The sequence below is a fragment of the Rhipicephalus microplus genome, chromosome 4 (genome assembly GCF_043290135.1).
Source record: "Rhipicephalus microplus isolate Deutch F79 chromosome 4, USDA_Rmic, whole genome shotgun sequence".
NCBI lineage: Eukaryota > Metazoa > Arthropoda > Arachnida > Ixodida > Ixodidae > Rhipicephalus > Rhipicephalus microplus.
Window position 1 is genome coordinate 14,938,424 of NC_134703.1, and position 7,372 is coordinate 14,945,795.

Here is a 7,372-nt window from a genome sequence, read left to right on the forward strand (position 1 = left end):
AGATGATCGCTGAAATGCAGGAACTAAAGAACCAATCTATGGCTACGACCGCGTTACTGGACACGTTAAGTAAAAGGCTGACGGACCTCGAGGGTAATTACCAAAGTGTGATAGCCTTGCAAGGAGACATGCAATCTATACAGGCAGACAGCGAACGTACGGCGCAGCTGATCCATAAACTGGAAGCGCGTGTAGACGATGCTGAAAACAGATCTAGGCGTAATAATTTGGTTTTCTACGGCCTTCCAGATCCGTCTGCATCAGAGCCATCATCAGATTCTGAAAAAATTATTTTACGTCATTGCTCAGATTACCTAAAGGTACAGCTTGAGCCCAAGGATATGGAGCGGGCACACCGAATTGGTCGGCATTCCTGTAACCGCAAACGCCCAATTATAGTAAAATTTGTGTCTTATAAAACGAAGGAAGCTGTTCTTTCAAAAGGACGTAACTTCAAAGGCACTGACTTTAGCGTCGCAGAAGATTTTTCACCAGCTGTTAGGAACGCCCGTAAACACCTTGTCGCCTTCGCTAAAGATAAATCTGCACCCTATTCCTTGCGTTTCAAAACGCTGTTCATGGGCCCAAAGCGGTACGTATACGATGAAGCTTCTCAAACAGTCAAAGAAGCATAGCAACCACAAATCGAGACAAAATTAATCCGTCGTCCGAAACCAACAGGCAAGTCACGTCTTCCCATCTCAGTAATCTTCACTAATATGCGCAGCTTCATTTCAAAACGTGAACATGTGTCCAACCTTGTGCTGACATCTAAAAGCAACATGTTAATTCTTACCGAAACTTGGCTTAGCGACCACATTTCAGATTCGGAAGTACTGACAGATTTGCCTAATTTCAGTCTGTTTCGTGCTGACCGACCGAATGCACGAGGCGGAGGTGTCCTCATGGCTGCCAGCCAGGAACTATCGTGCTCTGTTCTTAGTATCAGGTCGAACTTAGAACTACTTTTCATTCATTGTCACGCCGCTCCACAATCAGTACTTGTGGGCGTTTGCTATAGACCCCCCCACAGTAGCCCAGCTTTTGCCATTGAGCTAAACAATGCACTCTTCGAAATAACATCGAAGCACACCAAGGCTAGCCTTCTCCTTTTCGGAGACTTCAATTTTCCAGACATTAATTGGCACAACTTATCTCCCCACTTAGTAAACGAGACGGAGGTAAAAAACTTTCTTGACGTTTGTCTTGATTTTAATCTTAGTCAACTAGTGTCTCAACCAACGCGTATCACGGAAAACACAGCTAACATATTAGATTTAATACTAACAAACCAACCAGACAAATTATCATCGATCGCCTACCTAAAAGAAATCAGTGATCATAAGGTCATTCACGCGTCCTTTAACTTTGGGGCAGTTCCGCGCTTGAAAGTACAAAAAACTATACATCTTTACAAGAAAGCAAACTACAAAGCTATGTACGATAACCTGTGTGAGTTTTTAGTTTCATTTGAAACGTCTTTCAATAAACGCACTATCCATACAAATTGGCAAATATTTAAAGAAAAAATTAACAGCCTAGCAGACAGATACATCCCAAGGATAGCGATAGGAACGCAACCAGAAAAACCATGGTTCAGCAATTCTTTAAAAAGGTTGGATAACAAAAAGAAACGTTTATACCGAGCAGCAAAAGGTACCACAAATGTATGCGCATGGGATAAATATTACACAGCGGAACGCGCATACTTGTCAGCTGTTCGGGAAGCAAAAAAAACGTACTTTCACGAAGACCTACCCAAGATGCTGGTCAACAATCCAAGGAAATTTTGGCAGGTGATTAATCCTCGAGATATAAACAGCAACACGCTAATTAACGAAGACGGTGAAACGGTCGACGACGTGGAGTGCGCTAACATTTTCAATGCAGCTTTCGCGTCAGTATTCACCAAAGAAGTTAGCTTACCATTTCCTTCTACAGCGTCAAGCACACCTAATACCATGCCAGTTATAACTTTCCATGTTGATGGTATTTCCTCTTTAATTGACAATCTCAAACTATCATCTTCAGCCGGAGTAGACAACATAAACTCAAAAGTGTTAAAAAATACTAAAGATATCAGTGCTGCTTATTTATGTCTATTGTTTTCTCAGTCACTTTCCACAGGCACCATACCTCATGACTGGACGGTGGGAAGGGTTGTTCCAATCTATAAATCAGGGGACAAGAATTCCCCACTTAACTATCGCCCCATTTCACTTACAAGCGTACCTTGCAAAATCATGGAACATGTCATTTATACAGAAATCATGAAATTTTTAGACTCGAATAAATACTTTCATCCTTCACAGCACGGATTTCGCAAAGGGTTTTCTTGCGAAACCCAATTGGCAGCGTTTCTGCATGATCTTCACACAAATCTCGATACTAACCTACAGACAGACGCGATATTTTTAGACTTTGCGAAGGCGTTCGATAAGGTACCACATCAACGATTGCTACTAAAACTATCTTTGGCAAATGTACACCCCGACGTCTTACGATGGATTGAAGCATTCCTTAATAACCGCTCACAGTTTGTCTTTATTAACAACAGCACCTCTGACTCCCTGCGTGTAACTTCCGGTGTTCCTCAAGGATCTGTTCTCGGGCCTCTCCTCTTTTTAATATATATTAACGATCTACCTGGTCATGTAACCTGTAATATCCGTATGTTTGCGGATGATTGCGTCATTTACAAAACCATTACTAATACATCTCACCAAATTTCTCTTCAGGCAAATATTAACCGTCTGCAACAATGGTGTGACTGTTGGCTAATGACACTAAACCCCGCTAAGTGTAAAGTTGTGACATTCTCCCGTCGACGTAACCCTCTGTCCTATTCATATTCAATCAATAACATATCATTAGAAGCTTCGCCCTCATACAAATACCTCGGTGTTACCCTAACTAAAGATTTATCTTGGAACGCACATATCACTAACGTCATCTCATCTTCTAATAAATCACTTGGTTTCCTTAAACGCCACCTAAAACAAGCCCCAAAGCATGTTAGATTACTAGCCTATCAAACCATAATCCGCCCTAAACTCGAATACGCATGCGCAGTATGGAGCCCCCACCAAACATATTTAAGCAACGCTCTCGAAACCGTGCAAAACCGTGCTGTAAGGTTCATACACTCTCAATATTCATATCATGTCAGCGTGTCTTTATTGCGAAAGGACTTAGGTCTGCCGACCCTTGCCCATCGTCGCCGTGTTTTATCACTATCTCTTTTTCATAAGTTTTATCATTGTTCGCTCAATCAAACGCCGTACATTATTCCCCCTGGCAGAACATCGCATCGAACTGGGCACATCAACCATGTGGGCCGCCCCCGCACTCGTACTACTACCTTTTCAGGTTCTTTTTTCTTTCGCACAGCCATAGATTGGAACAGCCTGCCTCACCAAATTGCCGCCCTAACCAGCGCACCCGCATTCATGCAAGAGATATCTCATCATTTTTCAGAATAACAATTACTGGATGTCATTTTTCATCTTTCCAACTGATTGTATATACCACAAAATCATGTAAACCATATTTCCACGTCATGTTTAATAAATGCTTATTCAAATGTCATTTCTAACAATGTATAATGAACATATGTAAACCCACCCCTTATGTAATGCCCCTGTTGGGCTTTTAAGGTAATAAAATGAAAAAAATGAAAAGCTATGTTCTGCAAATTGTTTTTTGAAAACGAATGCCTAGTAATTGGAGTAGTTTACAGACCACCCGGCGAAGATGTAAAAGTCCTGGAAGAGCTGAAAGCATTTATAGCTTCCCTTATATCGCAAAACACAAAGCTCATTCTTTGCGGTGATTTTAATTTGCCGGGAATCGACTGGAATACATTTTCAGCTACTAATAATGATATAGTGTGTGGTGAAGAACTTATCGACATTGCGTTTCGCTTTGATCTAAGACAAATAGTTAAGGATTGTACACGTGTTCACGGTGAGTCTAAATCCATTCTGGATCTCGTTTTTGTCCGAAGCAACATTCCGGGAACTATTGAGTGTGATGTAGTTGATGGCATCTCCGACCATCATGCGGTGCTTGTACAGTTTCCTTCTTTAAAGGCGACGAAACATGTTAAGGTTATAAGTTTTCATGACTTTGCAAGAGCTGATGATGTATCTATTTTGGAAATGTTGGAATCATCTTACGACGATTTCTTTCGCAGTGTTCACACATGTGATGTTAACGCTTTGTGGGTAAAATTTAGAAACATGGTCCATGCTTGCATACAACTTTTTGTACCCCTTAGAACTAAAAAAACTAACGTATCCAATCCTTGGATTACACGGGACATTATTCATTTAAAAAGGAAGGTTAAGCGTTTGAAGAAAGCTAAAAAAAAGCTCCACCATAACACAAATATTCATAATCAAATCTTAAGCGTATCTAAAGAACTTAAAATTAAGATGCGAGAAGAGAAACATAATTTTTACAATGTTAAGCTGAGTAAAATGATAAAAGAGTCCCCCGCCTCTTTTTGGAGGTTCATAAAACCGGTGATCTCAAACTGTGATACCTTCATTGTAAATAATGCTTCTACCTCTGATGCTACTGTAATTGCCAGTGAATTTAATGATTACTTCAAATCTGTATTTGTCACAGATGATGGAAGCTCCCCTTTTTATAAAAAATTTAGTGATCTGCCCCCTATAGAAAATTTAGATGTATCAGAATCTGGGGTACTTAATTTATTGTTAGACCTGAATATAAAAAAAAGTCCTGGTCCAGATGAAATACCCAATGCGTTTTTAAAGCGGTACGCGTTATGGTGCGCCAAGTATCTTACATTAATTTATAACTTATCTCTGTCCACTGGTCTTTTACCTGATGACTGGAAGACGTCGATAGTTAAACCCCTACATAAGCAAGGCGATAAACACCTGATAGCCAATTACAGACCAATAGCCCTCACCTGTACATGCTGTAAACTATTGGAGCACGTAATTTACAAGCATGTTATGAAATTCTTGGAAGCCAACTCAGTTTTATCACCTGCACAGCATGGTTTCAGGCATGGGTTCTCTACCGTCACACAACTAGTTGAGGTAATTCATGACTTTGCTTCGGCGATCAACAATCACACTCAAATTGACGCTATTTTTCTGGATTTCACCAAGGCGTTCGATAAACTGTCGCACCCAAAACTACTACTTAAAGTTTCGCACATCTTAAAGAATAGTACAATTTGTAACTGGATAGAGTCTTACTTAACTTCTAGAAAACAGTGTGTCTCGTTTAATCAAGCTACTTCAACCATGCTTCCGGTTTCTTCGGGAGTACCCCAAGGATCGGTGTTAGGACCATTATTATTCTTACTCTACATTAATGATATTGCTGACAATTGTAATGTAAAAATTAGGTTGTACGCGGACGACTGTGTAATTTACTCCGTTATTAACTCTATTAATGATCAACTGCAACTGAACAGGGAACTTCATCAGCTTTTTCAATGGTGCAATACATGGCAAATGTCAGTAAATCTTAAGAAAAGTGTTGTCATGTCTATCGCAAATAAAACACATATACACTCATTTGACTACACAATTGACGGTACCATCCTATCTCGCGTCGAGCACTACAAGTACCTTGGTCTTCACATTCGTAGCGACCTGCGCTGGAATGATCATATAACAGAGATCACTAACAAAGGAATGTCGAAACTGCATTACTTAAAACGCTCCCTTCGTCATTCTTCTTGTGATACTAAGCTTATAGCATTTAAAACACTTGTCTTACCTATTCTAGAATACGCTAATATTGTTTGGGACCCCTTTACACAATCTAATATTAATAAGCTAGAAAGAGTCCAAAACAAAGCCGTAAGATTTATTTTCAATCGCTACGATAGGGTCTCGGTCTCAGGCTTAGTGGCTAAGGCTAATCTGAAGCACACTTCGGCGAGGAATAAAATCGCACGATTACGTTTTATGTTTAAAATAGTTAAAGGTCATCTCAACGGCAGTATATCCAATTATGTGCATTTTTCAACAGGTTATGATACCAGAATGCGACATTGTTTTTCAATCACTCCATATCAAACGGCTAATAATGTTTTTAAGTATTCTTTTTTTCCGCGAACGATCGATGAGTGGAACGCCCTGGATGCACCCACCGTTGAGGCCAACAGTGTGGAATTGTTCGATTCATTGCTTGCCGGTTGATTGTGTGGAGTTCCTTTCTTATGCATTGCTTGCCTTTCGCCTTATATTTCGGCCTGAATGGGTGTCCGTTTTTGTTTCTGGTTTTTTCTTTATACATTGTGCGCCTGTTTACATTGTGCGCCTGCACATTACACATTGTGCGCCTGTTTTGTTTAACTAATTGTGTTGGTTCTTTGCTATGTATTGTCTTCATTTTTTATTGTAACCCCACTCTGCGGCGACTCCACCAGGAGTTAGCAGTATTGTCAAATAAATAAATAAATAAGCATACGAGACTCTACCAAATAAACCCTCGACTGGAACTTCGACCTCCATCCGGACTTCGTCGACGTGAAGCTTCACTTTTTTGTCGCCTTTGTTTGGGCGTTGCCTTCACAAAAGCATATACAACCCTCATCGGATTGACCGACAATGCGGAATGCGACGTCTGCTGCACCAAAGAAGACATCGACCATCTGATATGCCATTTCCCTCGATTTGCCTCTGAAAGACAGAAGCTTTCGGACGCATTGCGACAATTGGACGATCGGCCACTCTCTGTGCAGATGCTACTGGAACACCGTCATCGCCTTTCGTCGGCTCAAAAAGCAGTCAAAGCTGTCTTGTGCTTTTTGAGGACTACAGGCCTATGTGACCACCTTTAACTTTTGTGTAGTGCCACCGCTGCATACGCGCCAGCCGATTGACAGACAATCCTCCTTTCTCTCTCTCTCTCTCTCTCTCTCTCTCTCTCTCTCTCTCTCTCTCTCTCTCTCTCTCTCTCTCTCTCTCTCTCTCTCTCTTTCTCTTCTCTTTCCTCTCTCTCTCATCTTTATGCCCCCTTCCTATTCCCCCAGCGTAGGGTAGCAAACCGGGCATGTGACTGGTTAACCTCCCTGCCTTCCCTCTTGTTGTTTACCCCCCCCCCCTTAATAAACGGTTCAGTCTACATATTTATTCTACGTATTATTTATGATCGCTGCCGATATTTGACCTAGTTTCATGACCGTGCTACTGCAAATCAATGAATCCCAGTATCGACTTTGTTCACATATCTTGAACGAATCACCATATAATTGCTCTCAAATGCCGCCGTATAATATCAGCAATCACTGAAGCATGTTCTCTCTTTCTTCCTTTTTCTGGCTTGATCTCTGCGTTCTTTTCTATTTCTTTTTGTGGCTGTTTTTATATTATGCTCT